Genomic DNA, 17571 nt, shown 5'->3' on the forward strand with positions numbered 1-17571 from the left:
GGTCCCAGCAAGTGCAAGAAGATAAGAGAAATAGAAGAGTGGTAAAAGGGGGGAATATAATACATTTTGCAGTCAGACATGGTGACTCACACACCTGTAATTCCAGCACTCTGGGAGGCTGAGGTAGGAGGATCTCTTGAGCCCAGGAATTCCAGGACTAGCCTGGACAACACAGGGAGACCCTGTCTCTACTATACATATAAATATATGTAAATATATATAAATATATTAAATGACTTTTCCCTGATAATATACAAATTTCACTCTCACATGAAATCCCTGTATATGCTTGAGTTCTCTACTGAGTGTCATTTTTTTCTATTTATGCCTGTGCTAATATATATGCACACATACATACGTATTTTGTAAATTATAAGTTTTACATGTAAAAACTACAAATGGAATATTGGGATTAATGAGTAAAATTGGCAAGGTTATTAGATATAAGGCCAATATATAAGAACTAACTATAGTTTTATATACCAACAACACAAAACTTTTTAAAGATACTATATATAATAGCTCCAGAAAAATCAAACAAGCACAAAATAGTTGCAAGAATTTTCCACTAAAATTACAAAACATTACTAAAAACAGTTAAGATCTAAATAATCTCCAGTAAATGTTTGTATATTGGAAGTCTCAATATCTCAAATTCTTTACAAATTGATTTATAGATTCTATGCAATTCTAGTCAGTCCTACATTATTCTAACCTCTCTTTATGCAGAAATTGATAAGCTTACTCTAAAATTTATGTAGATGTACACAGGGCTAAGAATAGCTAAGATAATCTCAAAAGATAAATCCGAAAGTTCCTTACTAACACCAGTAGTTACTTTTAAACTTCAGTCAATAAGGCAGTCTACAACTGGTGCAAGTTCAGATACATGACAAATGGAACAAAACAGAATTCGTAAGATGACATATATATATATATATACACAAACACACATACATATATAGAGAGAGAGAGAGACACACACATATATACATACCTAGTCAACTGACCTATGGCAGAGTTTGCACCACAATGTAGTAGGAAAAGGATAATCTTTGCAATAAATGGTTATGGGTTAGCCAAATATCAAGGAAAAATCATGAGCCCTACATCCTACTATACAAAAATACCAATTAGATGGACATGCATCTAAGTGAGACATTTAAATTCCAGAAGAAAATCAGGGAGGACCTCTTCATGATCCTGATACAGGCAAATTTTCGCAGTCAAGTCACACACAGCATTAGCCAGGGAGGAAAACATTAAGGAAATTGAACTGTATTAAAATTAAGAGCTTCTGTCCATCAAAAGACAACAGAGTGTGTAAGACGGCAAACTAGAGTGAGGCACAGTCGATCATCCTCATTGCATATTCTGAACTTGTGAATTCACCTACTTGCCAAAATTTATTTGTAATCCCAAGATCAGTACAGCACTTTCAGTCATTCACAGACTTATGCAGAGCAGCAAAATATTTGAGTCGCCCAACACACACATTTCCATGTGAGGTTGAACAGGACGTCATATGATGCTCTGCCTTCCATTGACTCTTCTTCTGTAAGCAAGTGCCCTTTGTGTGATATATTTAGTGCTACATCTTTTGTATTCTGGGGCTTTTTATTGGATATTTTGCTGATGTAAATGACCAAGTGTAGTACTGTCTATGTTTCCTAAGCTCTAGAGGGTTGTGATGTGACTTACAGAGAAAGTACACATTTTGGATAAGCTTCCTTTAGGCATGAGTTGTGCCAGTAGCAGTGATTTCTATATTAATGAAACAACAATGCATATCAAGTTAGGTGTCTTGAAACAGAAAACGAGGTTATGCGTTGATCAGTTGACAAAAAAGGTGACCAGAGGCTTATAGTAACCTAACCCTGTATTTCCATGCAGAAAAATGGTTCTGTATTTGCTAGTGTTCATGGTAACTTGATGGACCATAACTACCGCACATCATGAGCATCAACCGTACTTGCAATATGTACACTTTATAGAGGACTCGTATCCAAATATTTTAAAGAACTCTTACAAAACAATGAGAAAATGAGACAATCCTACATAAACATGGGCAAAAGATTAAACAGCTACCTCAAGGAAAGGAAAATCCAAATAGCCAGTGAACTGATGGGATGGTAGACTTTGATATTTGTCTCATCTCTGTTCTGTCTCTCAATGTCACTCACAAAAATTGTAATCTACAATTTGGATAAGATATCTTTCACTTTCAATCTGGCAAGCTCCCAATGCAAATATATCCTTGTTGTAGTAGTTTTCCTCTACAAACAAGGGAGAGGCTATGCCTGATAAAGTGTCAACTGTTATGATAGAATAAACATACAGCTACAATTATCCAAAGTTAATCAAATATCACAAGGCCATATTTTAGTTATCAAGCTATAAAAAAGTTTGAGACTAGTGTTCGGGATACACATAATAACTAGATGTATAGGTTTTTAATGGAGGGTGTTGGTGTTTTCTGGGAAAATAATAAGAATGATAACATTAAAATCTTGTGGAAAAAAATAAACTGAAAGATTGTAAGATTTTAAGACTGAGTGATTCCACTCAGACAACTTTTGTTAGGATCTCTTTGGATCTGCTATTTGTGTTCCACTGCTGTGGCTTTGCTCGTGCGTTTGCCTGCGTGCTACCACCCACTGCAATACTGACCGTTATTTCTGCTAAGCTAAAAGTATTGCCACTCCTTTGAAGTTTGTTCTGGTTTCTCCTCTAGGAGTAATCCATTTTGCTTCTGAGCTCCAACTGTACTGTCCAGACTTTAGCCCTTTCTGCTCTGTTATGTATTCATTTGTGTATATTCTATCTTCCACACTAGATTACAAATTCTGCCCAGGGTACAAACAATGCACACTACCTATTTAAATCCTTTTAGTATCTACCTCTTGCAGTGACTTCAAATTTGAGCTGAGTTTAATAAATGATTAATTTAAAGAAAATCTGATACAGTTTGGCGGTGTCCCCACCCAATCTTATCTTAAATTGTAGCTCCCATAGTCCCCACATATCATGGGAGGGACCTGGTAGGAGGTAATTGAATCATGGGGGCGGGTCTTTCCAATGCTGTTCTCATGACAGTGAATAAGTCTCATGAGATCAGAAGGTTTTATAAAAGGCAGTTCCCCTGCACAGGCTGTCTTGCCTGCTGCCATGTAAGATGTGGTTTTGCTCCTCCTTCACCTCCTACTGTGATTGCAAGGCCTCTCCAGCCATGTGGAACTGTGAGTCCATTGAACCTCTTTTTCTTTATAAATTACGCAGTCCCAGGTATTTCTTCATAGCAGTAGGAAAATTGACTAATACAACAAATACTTGCTCTATAAAATCAGTTTTAATCATCATTCTCTAGAGAATTAAAAATAACCAGAAGAAAGTAGAGAATAACTAGGATAAAAATAAAACTCCAGAAGAAGAAAATACGTAAAGCAAAACTGACAAAAGCACTTAAAGACAATGTGTAATCAGGTAAAGAAAAGCCCCTTTACTTCCACATTCAGTTCTTCCCATCTCACCTTTGTTTCTGGTTTTCTTTGTTTGGTTTTCGCCTTTCACTCTACCTGTCTACCAAAGTCAGCTTTCCCTACCTCTTGCCACCCAGCTGGTTTGGGCTGATGCCAGGCTAGAGCTCATCCTTATCGCAGCAGTAGCTGGATCTCTGGCTACCCCAGTTTTTATCACTTGTCCCCCGCCATAAAGCTTGGTGCAACACTAACTCCAAAGTACCCCACCAGTATGCTCAGAGACAACAGAAATGTTCTGGCTACCTTCAAGGAGGCAGTCTTTCTTTTTAATTTTGACAGCCAATTGAAAAACGATTCTAGGTACCACATTGCTACATGACAAAAATATGTCTAACTTGGAAAAGTCAGTTGATCGTTTACTTCTAAAATCAATCTCTGAAAAAATAATTGGGCATTCAGAGCAATCAGAGTCAAATTTCTTCTGGTTATCCACATAGATTAACACTTTAATTTTAGGCATCTATCAATAAATACATTTTTGGAGGCTTTAGATTTTGAACTGGATAGATCACTGGTATGCTAGAATACAGAAAATGCCTAAAAACTGTAGCACCTGATGGAGTCCCTAAGGCAAAAGGGTGATTGTGGGTGATGCTTTAAGCAATATTTTTCCCCCTCAATCTTGGGAGAATCCTTTCTCCCATGCTCTAGAGACACCTGTTTCATCATGGCAACAGCTAGAAATATGGTACCCTGTGTCTGCACCACATCACTTCGTGGACCCTCTGGGTCCCAGGAGAGACTAGTTAGAGCCTCTTGCTGCAAACAAAGGAAACATCAAAGGAAATGGCAGAACAAAGAGGGTGAATGAATTCATGGAGACATCCAAATTACTTCAGGCCCAAGGCCTCGGAAAAAAAATTTGGCCTTACCTAAACAATGCTGTAAGTGGATAAAGTATCCATCTGATTAAAGATTCATCATTATCACCATAATTCCTACGTCATCAAAAGCCCGGAGTGGATAGCTGCAGAGCCAGGGCCCAGTGGCTGGCTCAGAGGAGAAGCAGGAAGAGACACACACTGAGTCTTCCTCCCAGCAGCCCAGATTTGCACCTCTGATTGCCTCCTGGGAGGTAGTCTCAGATTGTCCCTGGAGTGCTAAGATGTAAACTTTTAACTGAAAAGGTCCAAAATGAACTTATTTTCGCCTACAAAGAGGTTCTTGACCTCTTATTTCATTCCTTTCCTTGTTAGTGGCACCAACATACATCAAGGTAGGACTTGAGAATAGCTCTAGACACTTCCCTGTCCCCACCCTCAGGTCTGTAAATACTCACCAGGTTCTTCAGGCTGTGTTAGCTAAATATGTCTTTAACTCCCAGCTGCCTCCATCTTAGTCATGTCTTTGTCATCCTCTAATTCATTTTCCACGTTTTAACTCATAATAATGTCTGTTGCTAACTTATCCAAACCATAGCATAACTTCCCATCGGCCCTAGGATAAAATCCAGACCCTCTAATAAAATAAGCTAAAGTCTATCTTCTGAGTCTAAGCATTACTTCCTGCTGATCTTCACTATTTTATATCTTATGCTTTATTGGTGCTAAACTATTTTCATTTCCCTACATTGGATCAAATAGTACATATTCCAGTCCTTTCTTTTTACTTGCTTTCCTTCCACTTGAAATATAATTTCCCTTCCTTTCCTTTCCACTACCCCTGCCTAAGGAACTTCAACTCAGCCCTGAGCCTAGCACAGGTGACACCCTGCTAAGGGATGCCCTGAACCCTGTATCTTCTTGCCTTGCTACCTGTTACCTTGGTCATTCTTTCTTGTTACACATAGTCTGCTGTGCTTGGATTGTGTGTCAGTCTCTTCATCTGTATATGAAATTATTTACTAGAAGCCAGGGACCAAGTTGTCTTCTATTTATCACCAGTGCCTGGCAGTCCCTGACCTGTGGTAGGTACAAAATAAATATTTTAAGCTGAGTGAGGTCGAAGTGAATGACAATCCAGTTGCTGAGGCAGTGCATGAAATAAAAAGATTCAAATTCAAAGTGCCAAATGGGAGCTTAGTGACTCAAAAGAGAGAACAATTACTCTGGACTAGGGAGGGTTGGATAAGGCAGAATATTCGATAGAATCAGCGTTGTGTTGCATGGGCTTTTATGTTCCTTTCAGTCTTCACAGAGCTACAGTAAATGGAGGAAGTGGTTGATTCGAAAGTTTCAGGGTGGGAACAGCAGGCCTCTCTTCTGGTGTGTAATGTGTCCCTTAAAGCATGTGCAAAATCAAGCACAGAACAGGCTTTTATGTGAATAAACAAAATAATTAATATCCCTGGCCAGGGTATTTTTATTTAGTTTATCAGTATCCAGAGTTAATATAAAGAAAGTAAGTAGGTTCTCTTCTTGCATTGCTAAACCATAAGGGTCTACCAAAATAACTTTTGCTGGGCTCCAGCGTCAGCCTGTAAGACAGGTGGCCACTTCTATCCATAGAGCATTAAGAGACACCTTTCTGGCAGTTTTGGAAAAGCACTGTGTCCCTGTTCCCAGACTTCAAGGTTTAAGTAATACTGAGTTCCAATTTCAGAGCATCCTGCTAAAAAATAATTTTTTTTAATTAAAAAAGGTACACATTTATGGTATATAACTGCTTTCAAATATTTAATCATTGGAAATGGCTAAATTGAGCCATTAACATATGCATTACCTCACATGCTTATTTTTTGTGGTGAGTATATTAAAATCTTAGCAATTTTCAAGAATATAATACAGTGTTGTTAACTATAGTCACCATGTTGTGCAATAGATCTCTTAAATCTTATTTCTCCTAACTGAAATTTTATATTATTTGACCAACACCTCCTCACCTCTCCCTCCAGCCTACTGCTAGTTCCTGGGAACCATTATTCTACTCTCTGATGAGTTCAACTGTTACAGATTCTACACATAGGTGAGCTCATGAGGCATTTGTCTTTTGGTGCTTCGTTTATTCTACTCAGCACAGTATCTCCCAGCTTCATCCAAGTATCTCCCAGCTTCATCCATGTTGTCAAGAATGACAGAATTGACCATGTGCAGTGGCTGCCATCAATAATCCCAACACTTTGGGAGGCTGAGGCAGGAGGATCACTTGAGCTCAGGAGTTCCAGACCCACCTTGGCGACATAGGGAGATCTTGTTTCTGTAAAAACTAAAAAACAAAACCATTAGCTGAGCATGGTGGTGCGTGCCTGTAGTCCCAGCTACTCAGGAGGCTGAGGCAGGAGGATCATTTGTGCCTGGGAGGTCAAGGTTGCAGTGAGCTTTGATCACACCACTGCACTCTAATCTGGGTGACAGAGTAAGACCCTGATCACACCACTGCACTCTAGTCTGGGTGACAGAGTAAGACCCTGTCTCAAAAAACAAAAAAAAATCCTTCTATTTCTTTTTTTTGGGGGGCAGGGGGATGGAGTCTTGCTCTGTCACCCAGGCTGTAGTGCAATGAAGTGATCTCGGCTCACTGCAAGCTCCGCCTCCCGGGTTCACGCCATTCTCCTGCCTCAGCCTCCCGAGTAGCTGGGACTACAGGCACCCGCCACCACAACTGGCTAATTTTTTGTATTTTTAGTAGAGACAGGGTTTCACCATGTTAGCCAGCATGGTCTCGATCTCCTGACCTCGTGATCTGCTGGCCTCAGCCTCCTCTTTTTTTTTTTTTTTTTTAAGGAAGTAGTGTAAGTAGTATACCATCGTGTGTATATAGCACACTTTCTCCATCTGTCAGTGGACACAGGTTGATTCCCTATCTTGGCTATTGTAAATAGTGCTACCATTACATGTGAGTGCAGACACCCCTTTGACATATGGATTTCGGTTCCTTTGGATAGTGGGATTGCAGATAGTTTCATTCTTAATATCTCGGGAAACCCCCATACGGTTTTTCATAATGGCTGTATTAATGGACATTTACACCGACAGCGTGGAAGTGTTGAAGTGTTCTGTTCTCTGCATTCTTGCCAACACTCAATATATATTGTCTTCTTGATAATAGTCTTTCTAACTGGGGTGAGGTAATATCTTATTGTGACTTTAATTTGCGTTTCCCCAGTGATTAGTGGTGGTAAACATTTTTTCATATGCCTGTTGGCCATTTGTACATATTCTTTTGAGAAATACCTATTCAGATCCTTTGCCCATTTTAATTGAGCTGTTTTCTTACTGTTGAGTTCTTTATTTTAGATGTTAACCCATTATCAAATGTATGGTTTCCAAATATTTTCTCCCATTCTGCAGGTTGTCTCTTCACTCTGTTGACTGTTTCTTTTGCTGTGTAGAAACTTTTAGTTTGATGTAACTGCATTTGTCTATTTTTGCTTTTATTGCCTATGCTTTTGGGGTCACTTTTTAAAAAAATAATTGCCCAGACCAATGTCATGGAGCTTGGCCCCATTGTTTTCTTCTAGGAGTTGCTGTACCACTTCGTGCAAATTTTGATACCTATCAAACCATAACGATGATTCCTTCAGGGACTCTCTCTCTCTCTAAACCCAGGTAACCATTCAGCCATGTGAAAACATCATAGATGTCAGCCAGGCCAGCAGGCTGCTCCCAGTTATTTTAGGAAACTAGAGGTTCTGAACATCTTGAACTGCTCCAATGCCCTTCCCACATCTCACAACTTCTAAGCTTTACACATGTCACAGGAAGCCCACTAATTCCTGAAAGAGGATGGGGAAAGATGTCTGTCATTCTCAGTCACTCCACAGTTGACTTGAGTCATAATTGCCAGACCCTGTCAATCATTTTGAACAAACTTTGGGCTGCCTGGATGAAGTTCCCCAACTGTTTTTATGGCTCCATTGCAGATCTGTGCTTGACTTCAGCAGGGAGAGGAAGTGGGAGGATGTGAACATTTCACAAGGAGGAGAGATTGCTTCTGATCATGAGAAAACCATAGAAACAAAGCTCATGTCTGATTCAGCACACTCCAGCCCCTAATCCTTACAGGTTTGAATTAGGGGTCATTACACATCAGGAAAGCAGAATGAAGGCTTGGTGGCCCACACACATTGTCCCCCAGCATCCCAGTTCTGGCCTTCCAGAACTGCCAGCAGCCATAACACCTACACTGGCAAAAACCCCACTGTCATCTTGACTGAATTCAGATTTTCCTTCCAGAAATCACTTCTCTCATGCAGAGCCTCATTAGAAATTCTGAATATTCATTCCTTTCATGAACCTCATAACTAAATTCTGCTTAAGAAAGGTTGCTTAGGAGCACTGATACCTATTGTAGGAAGTCGTGAGTTGCGTAAAAGAAGTAATGGGCTCTTTGTAGACAGTTTTACTAAGGATAGTTCCTCCTGTCTGAAAAGCCTCCTTACATCATTCCTCAAAGCTGCCAGTGTAACATAGACTTGAGAAGCCCTCTTTTATGCTGGGTAACGTGGTCTCACAGTCCTCAATTGGGGGGATGAAGGCTTGTTGACCACTGCCAGCCTCTGCAGTGTCTCCACTAGTAATTTTTTATTCTCTAGGAGTAGGGGCAGTGGATTTACCTTTCTGTGAGAACCATGCAAGATGACCAAGAAAGGAAATGCCACCCTCCTTTACCCGAAAACATCCCGCTGTTCCAGTCTTGCTCACCAAACACAAAACATTCAATAGAAGGACATAGTTTTCTATGCAACAGTCAAGTAGCCCAGGAGTTCGAGAGTAGCCTGGGCAAGACAGCAAGTCCCCAGCTCTACAAAAACTTAAAAAAAAAGTTTGGTAGGGTAGTGCGTGACTGGAGTCCCAGTGACTCAGAAGACTAAGGCAGGAGGATCACTTGAGCCCAGGAGTTCATGATTGCAGTGAGCTAGGATTACACCACTGCACTCCAGCCTGGGCACCAGAGTGAGACCCTGTCTCAACAAATAAATTAGATATACTTGACTGTGTTATTAAACTATAATACAGGGTAAGAAATATATAATTTATATAATCTTAATGGGTATATAGAGAGTTATATTTCTTAGATAACTAAACTTGTATTTAGCTTATTTATTCCCAACATCAGAAGGGGACCATGTAGAGTTAGGCATTCTGTGAAAGGTATTCCCTTTCTGGTTCCAAAAAAGAGTGTTTATAAATGTTCATCCTCTCCCCGAAGACTGCCTCCCTCCGCCCCTCAGGCCTGTGTTTCAGAATTCAGGACTCACCTTTTGCTTTCCATATCCAGCTCAGGCTCCACTGCAGCAAGTCCTGTACTGGTTAAGTCCTTAGCTGAACTGAGTCGTCGGTGCATCTCGGCAAGGCCAGTGATGCTTTTCCCCAGATAGCACAGCCTGGTCTCACTTGGGGAAAGACTATCACTCTTGTTAGGATGACTCCAGCTTCTGGAAAACAAAAGCCACAACAGTATTGTTTTAAGGAATACTGATTCTTTTCTGGGCCCGTCTTACATTGAAAGAACCACCATATAACTATCCATGTCTTCTTCCTCATCCTTCAATGAGGATTGCAAGCATGAGCTCGGATGAGGTTACTTTTATGCCACATATGGCTTACCTCCTGTATCAGTCCATTCTCACATTGCTGTAAAGAAATACGGAGAATAGGTAATTTTTTTTTTTAAAAGGCTTAATTGGCTCACTGTTCTGTAGGCTGTAAAGAAAGCATAGTGGTATCTGCTGGGGAGGCCTTGGGGAGCTTCCAGTAATGGCAGAAGGCAAAAGGGAGTGAGCTTCTTACATGGCAGGAAAAGGAGCAAGAGAGCAAGACAGGAGGTGCTACATATATTTTTTTTTTTTTTTTGAAACGGAGTCTCGCTCTGTTGCCCAGGCTGGAGGGCAGTGGGGCAATCCTGGCTCACTGCAACCTCCACCTCCCGGGTTCAAGCAATTCTCCTGCCACAGCCTCCTGAGTAGCTGGGACTACAGGTAGATGCCACCATGCCCAGCCCATTTTTGTATTTTTAGTAGAGATGGGCTTTCACCATGTTAGCCAGGCTGGTTTTGAACTCCTGACCTTGGGTGATCTGCCCACCTTGGCCTCCCAGCTACTGTGCCCGGCCAGTGCTACACATTTTTAAACAACCAGATCTTGTGAGAACTTGCTATCATGAAAAGCAGCACCAAGGGGATGGTGCTAAACCATTCATGAAAGACCACTAGCATGAACTCATCACCTCTACCAGGCCCCACCTCCAACACTGGGGATTATGATTTCACAGGTTTGGGTGGGGAACACAGATCCAAAACATATCACTTCCATTCCCACCCCATTCCCAATTAAAGAGGAAAAAAAAGTTTAGGTTATTCTACCATATTAATTTAGTACAAAATAGATTTTTCAGAAAGTTCTAATAGATATGTCTAAAGAATCTATTGAAGGAGTGAATAGATCTGAGATCACTACATAAATCATGGAACAAGTGCAATTTTCTGATAAAAGCCATGTAGGATTGGGGATTTTGGCTAAGATTCCTCCTTAGTGGGGACATTCAATGTATATAGTCACAGACATGAACAAGCTAATATAGAAGAGCTCAGGATAGAGTCTCTGTAAGCTGGAATGTATTCAATTGCCCAGGAAAATGTTGATCTCAAGACCAGCAGGAAATCAGAGTAATTATTGTCATTTAATTGAAAAACATAAATCATTGACTAATGGGGATAAGAGTGTAACATAATAGTAGGGAATGGGTTGCAGCTATTTTCCTTGGAAGAAATGCATAGCATGAAAGGGTTAAAAAACAAACTTTACATTTACTTATGTGTTTAATTATATATTCATTTGTATTTAGAGAAATGACACAATGCCACTGTTATTACCACCAACTTGTTAAAATATCCTGCTAATAAAGAACTGGAAATAAAAAGTGAAGATGGGCTGCCTGGAAGTGGATCAACTGTAGAATTTCATGGAACGTTTCTGAGAAAGGCTAGATTTTTGTCCAGATTCTATGGCAAAAAGGGTTATTTACTTAGTCCTCAATACAAACAAAGAACACCACTTTGGAAAGCAAATGATGCTTCTGCAAAATACTCTATGAACTCTTTCCGATCTTTAAGGTACCACTTTGAAGAACAGAGGACACAAGGATACAAGTTTTATTTTCCCCAAGGTTACAAAGAAAGTTTTCCAAAGTTAAACTTTTTGAATTGTGAATGTAATGTACAACATGTAACACACAGCATCGTTGTGAAAGTTGACCTAATTATCATAAGCAGTAACACTATTTTGCCATAGAATCTGGACAAAAATCTAGCCTTTCTCAGAAATGTTCCATGACATTCTATAGCTGAACCACTTCCAGATAGCTCATCTTCACTTTTTATTTCCAGTTCTTTATTATTAGGATATTTTAACAAGTTGGAGGTAATAACAGTGGCATTGTGTCATTTTTCTAAATACAAATGAATATGTAATTAAATTTAAATACATAAGTAAATGTAAAGTTAGTTTTTAAAAGTGTTCCTCTGGCCCTTCATTTATTGATTTAATAGAAGCTCATGGAATATCTTTAATGTTCAAGGGTGACATCAGGGTGATGGGGTGGTGTAAAGAGTATAGGGTAAGCAAAGAGGAGAGACACTGGCCCTGCTTGCAAGCCTCTTGCAACACAGATGGAATTAGAGGGAATCACATGAAGAATGACATATTAGTCAGAATGCCATAGGTATTGAGAAAGGCACACAAAATAATGCTATAGGGTTTAGAGGATGAGTCATTCATATCTAAAAAGTGAAACTAAATAGGATTCAGGATATTGGATTTGAATTAGGTTTCAACAGTTACCTGGGGTATATTGGGAAAATGTAGATACATAGAATGGGGTGAAAAGAGGCCTAATTCAGGAAAGTGTCGAGTAATTCCACAGGTCCTCACAGTCCACACAACTACCCCCATGAAATTCTGTATGGAATTTTTCTGTGGGGAAAGTCCCCAGCTTTCACCAAATGTTCAAAAATATTCTAAATCCCCAAATGTTGAGAAACCCTCTGCTGTAGATCATATTTTGGGAGTAACAAAAAATGCAAGTTGTTTAATATGTAATACACATTTTACCCTAAAAACAATTAAAGTACAAAATCATCAAATAATAAAAAAAGGAAATAATTTTAACCTCTGCATTTTGAAAGTGAGAAAAAGGGACTCTGGGAAGTGAGGGGTCTTGATTATAACCACTGAGCTCATTACTAGATAAAGCTAAGGCTAAGTTTTAGAGAGCCTTTCTTTAAAATATGTGAAGAATGGAGTTTATTTACTAGGCAGTAGGGAGTCATTAAATCATTTTGTACAAGGAGCATATATAAAAGATCTGCCTGGAAGAGCTAACTGTTCATTAGATTGGAGAGGGAAGAGTCTAGACTAAAAGCCAATTGGAATTCATTACAATGACTCAAAGCAGAATCAATGATGGTCTAAATCTGAAATGGTGGTAGAGGAAATGAAATCGAGGTATAGGTTGAGAATTTCTTATCCAAAATGCTTAAGACCAGAAGTTTTAGGATTCTTGGAATATTTGCATTATACTTTCTCACCCATTGAACATCCCAAACCCAGAATCTGATATCCACAATACAAAATGTTCCAATGAACATTTTGAGTGTCATGTCAGTACTCAGAAAGGGTTCAGATTTTGGAGAATTTCACATGACAGTTTTGAACTGGGATTAATCAACCTGTAATGTATTCAAAAACCTTAATAAAGGTGAAAGTCACAGGATTCAGAATAGAATAGGTAGGAACACTAAAGAGAGGCAGGTGTCAAAGACAACTCACAGATTTAAAGTCTTGGAAACTGGGAGGACGTTGCTGAAATAGGTACCAGTTTCAGGAGGAAGGTAATAGTTTGGGATATGGACAGTTTGATTAACAAAGAAAATTGCCAACTTCCTTACAAAATCGGTGGCTCTACAGTTAGTTTTCAAATGGAACTGAACATCAACCCAATGACAATTATACAATCTGAGCTGATACCCATTTACTGGCCTGGTACTGACTTCATACGGGTGCACGCACGCTGCATACAAGCAATAAAAACACAATTGAATCTGTCTGGGCTTTATAGATGAAAGTAGAAAGAAAAAATTGGAATAACTTTTACTCATAGGTTTATGAACATTTATTTCTGTAGCCATATCAATCAATGCTACTGACTCAATACATATACATTTCATCAGCTCCTGTGATATATTAGTAATGGTTACAGGTAAATTTGTGGGGGGATGTGTGCAAAAGTCAATAGTTTTGAACTGGAAGTAACTGACAGGTTAGTAGGGTTGTCAAACATAAATACGATTACTTCTTCCTCAACACCACATTGTTTAATCGTAACATGCTACAAGCCTTGTAAAATATGCACATCCCATTTGTTCTTCCCTTAAAAATAGTTTTACTCTGTTAGAATTTGGAGGCTGGTAAGAATTAATCAAAAATTCAAAAACAAACTTTGTCTCTATAGGATAAGGAAACCACACATGAAAATGTGTTCCTTCCGCTTTTGTAGTTATTAAACATGAAGGTGATACTAGCCTTTGACTGCCGGAGTGGTAAGCCAAGTTTTGGCCTTAGGATATCAACAGTAATTCAGTATTATCTCTTCTAGTATCTGATTGTTCTTAGCTCTGTGTTTGTACAAACACATGAAAACCTGACAAGTTCACTTGCCCTTAAACTCTCTAATTTCTGTCCCACATGAGAGGCTGACGTGTTTAATATTCTTGAATTTCTACCTTACTTTGTATCATTCTTTGTTAATGGAAACTTTTGCACCTGTCTATCCTGTTGTATGTGAAAGTTTAACTTTTGTTAGTTTTAAGGACAGAGTGAAACTAAATCATGTAAAATGAAAAGATAAAACCAGAGTGTATGTCAGTTACTGAGAACTCTCCTCCCACCATGCCTTTTGTCCTCCTCCAAGCTGCTGGCCTCTGTGAAGAGCTTCCAGCCTTTATTCGAAGCCCCAGAGCTCTGGACCAGCAGCTGGGATATGTCATGATTACTTTAGAGTGAGATTAATTTGAGGGCATCATGCAATAATGAGGTTTGCCTGAAAAATTATTAACACATCTTAAAAGATTGAGAGCAAGTTTGCCTCTCCTTATTCTTTTTTTTTTTTTTTTTTTTTGAGATGGAAGTCTCACTCTGTTGCCAGGCTGGAGTACAGTGGCACGATCTTGGCTCACTGCAACCTCTGCCACCCGGGTTCAAGTGATTCTCCTGCCTCAGCCTCCTGAGTAGCTGGGATTTCAGCACATGCCACCACGCCCAGCTAATTTTTGTATTTTTAGTAGAGACGGGGTTTCACCATGTTGGCCAGGATGGTGTCGATCTCCTGACTTTGTGATCCACCTGCCTTGATCTCCCAAAGTGCTGGGATTATAGGCATGAGCCACTGCACCCAGCCCAAGAGTTAGTGATATCTTTTTTTGTATCTTCTTCATCACCATCTTCTCAAGAAGAGTCTATTTGTATATATCTTTTCCCTTGCCAATAGGTATAATTCCATTCTGTTACATTCCTCCTTTATTAAATTGAAATCAGCTAAGGAAATGCAATTAGACTTTAAGAAATATAATTAGAAAGAGAAATATTCTACAAAGACAATGTATTAGAGCACATTTAATGTTTTAATGTAAGGGCATAATTTGCTATTTTAATCTTATAGTATAAAAATCCAATTTCAATGATTCCTACTGTTAAAAAAAAAAGTGGCTCAAATTAATTTCTCAATTTTCTAAAAGTTGATCATTATCCTGAAAGTTGGATCATGGAAATAAGTTTGTGAATCCATTTACAGTTACAAATTTTACCTTAAGTCTAGCAGGAGAAATCAATGTACATAAACACTGTAATGTAAAGTAGAAAATTGGTTATAAAAGATGTTCAGATAAGGTGCTATGGAAGCTCTGAGGAGAAAAAATAAATTATCTAGTACAGAATTAGAGTCAGCTTCTTTGAGAGAGATGAGCTGAGTCTTGCAAGATCTGAATATGCAACTGTAGTTCAACAAATATTTGTTGAATACACTGTAGAAATGTAGTATATACAGTCAATATGTTTATCTGTACTTTGCTGTTAAACTCCTACCCGTTTTTTTAAAATTTTTTATTTCCTTAGGTTATTGGGGGAACAGGTGGTGTTTGGCTACATGAGTAAATTCTTTAGTGGTTATTTGTGAGGTTTTGGTGCACCCATCACCCGAGCAGTGTACACTGCACCCATTTTGTATTCTTTTATCTCTCACCCCCCTTCCCACTCTTTTCCTTGAGTCCCCAAAGTCCATTGTGTCATTCTTATGCCTTTGCATCCTCATAGCTTAGCTCCTATTTATGAGTGAGAGCATGTGATATTTGGTTTTCCATTGCTGAGTTACTTTACTTAGAATAATAGTCTCTAATCTCATCCAGATTGCTGTGAATGCCATTAATTCATTCCTTTTTATGGCTGAGTAGTACTCTATCACATTCCCACCAGCAGTGTAGAAGTGTTCCCTGTTTCATTGCATCTGTGCCAACTTCTATTATTTTTTGATTTTTTGATTATGGCCATTCTTGGCAGGAGGAAGGTGGTATTACCTTGCAGTTTTAATTTGCATTTCCCCGATCATTAGCGATGTTGGGCATTTTTTTTTTTTGTATGTTTCTTGGCCATTTGTATATCTTCTTTTGAGAATTGTTTATGTCCTTAGCTCACTTTTCAATGAGATTGTTTGTTTTTTTCTTGCCAATTTTGTTAAACTCTTATCCTATCGTGCAATTGTTATTTTACTTTCATTTCTACCTCATATATTCCTAGAGCAGCTTGTGATGGTTTGAATTTTTGATTGCTGCCTCTGATCTCTAATAAACATTGAAAAGCATTCTCTCTAAAGAGCCAGGTAGTAAATATTTCTAGCTGCGAGGGCCAAGGATTTCTGTGACACCTACTCCACTCTGCTGTGATAACATGAAAGTAGCCATAGCCAGCATATCAATGATGTGTGTGGCTCTGTTCAAATAAAACTTTGTTTACAAAAACAAAGTTTTTGTAGGGAGCAGGCCAGATTCAGCTTACAGATGGCAATTTCCTAATCTCTGGTCCATACCATAGGCTTACTGTATCAGTCCAAAGAAAATATTTCTGATCTGTAATGTCCATAAAAAATGGTACTGTGACAAGTAGGAAAGCATCATTCCTACTGGGCCACACACCTGTCTGTCAAGAACAGTCAAGAATATGAGATTTTACCCTACTTGCAAGTGCATAAGTTAGCCTGACAGTTTCATCGATGCTCTAGCTAATGACACAGATTCCTGGGTCAGAAAAAAAGGACAGCTTACTACTCATGGTAAGAGCAGAGTCACAGCATCAGCATTTCTTGTGCTGGGTTCTCAAGTTCTGGTGCCCCCGGGCAACAGAGAGCCAGAGAATAACCACATACAGTTCATTGGATTTTAGGAAAAGAACCCTGAGTTTAGGAAACAGAAACCTTCTATAATTGGCAATAAATATGCATGACCTTAGCCCCAGAGAGAGATGCTAACTTCATTACACTGAACAGCAAGCATGTCTGCCCTTTGCCGTAGAGGTAGACAGCAACCATCTCTGTTTGCCAAGACTGTTTGCCAAACACACATCCTTGACTAGAGAATGTAGACTAAAGGCTGATAGTGCCTCTGCCTGCAAGATGCACAGAAATACAAGAAACTCACAGCAAGTTGGTTACCAACCCCAGCCTCTCAAACTATAGTCATATCCCTGTAGGTTTTGAAATCTTTGATAGAAATACAGGGTTAAGACAATCATACTTAAATGCCCACTGAATTTACCAAAACATTAACAAAAATAATCAGGAAATGGCAGAGGCACTCTGTACATATTTAATTCGAGACCCTAACTACTCAACAACTAAGAAGAGCATTGACTCAACTCCAACCTGTGGTTCTTACCTTCGGATACATATTCCTTGAAACATAATCACATTAAAATAAAACTATCTCAATGCTGCTTATTTATACTATAATTTTCAAAACTCTCTGATATCTGTGTGTACCTGTTTGTACATGTATGGAAAAGGGTAGCTTGTATACTTATCAGAAGTTACAGGGTTAAAAAAAAAAAGA

General features: G+C 39.0%; 1 long non-coding RNA gene across 1 annotated transcript in view; it reads right to left on the reverse strand.

Annotated features, from left to right (window-relative positions):
* Window positions 1-6615: 6615 nt before the first annotated feature.
* LOC103891584 (uncharacterized) overlaps window positions 6616-17571 on the reverse strand; it is a 42499-nt gene continuing 31543 nt past the window's right edge. Inside the window, exons 3-4 of the long non-coding RNA XR_655835.2 lie at window positions 9679-9855; window positions 6616-6674 (exon numbers count right to left, since the gene is read on the reverse strand). This is a non-coding gene — a long non-coding RNA (uncharacterized LOC103891584). The remainder of the gene's footprint in view (window positions 6675-9678; window positions 9856-17571) is intronic.

Source organism: Pongo abelii, chromosome 8 (assembly GCF_028885655.2).
Source record: "Pongo abelii isolate AG06213 chromosome 8, NHGRI_mPonAbe1-v2.0_pri, whole genome shotgun sequence".
Taxonomy (NCBI): domain Eukaryota; kingdom Metazoa; phylum Chordata; class Mammalia; order Primates; family Hominidae; genus Pongo; species Pongo abelii.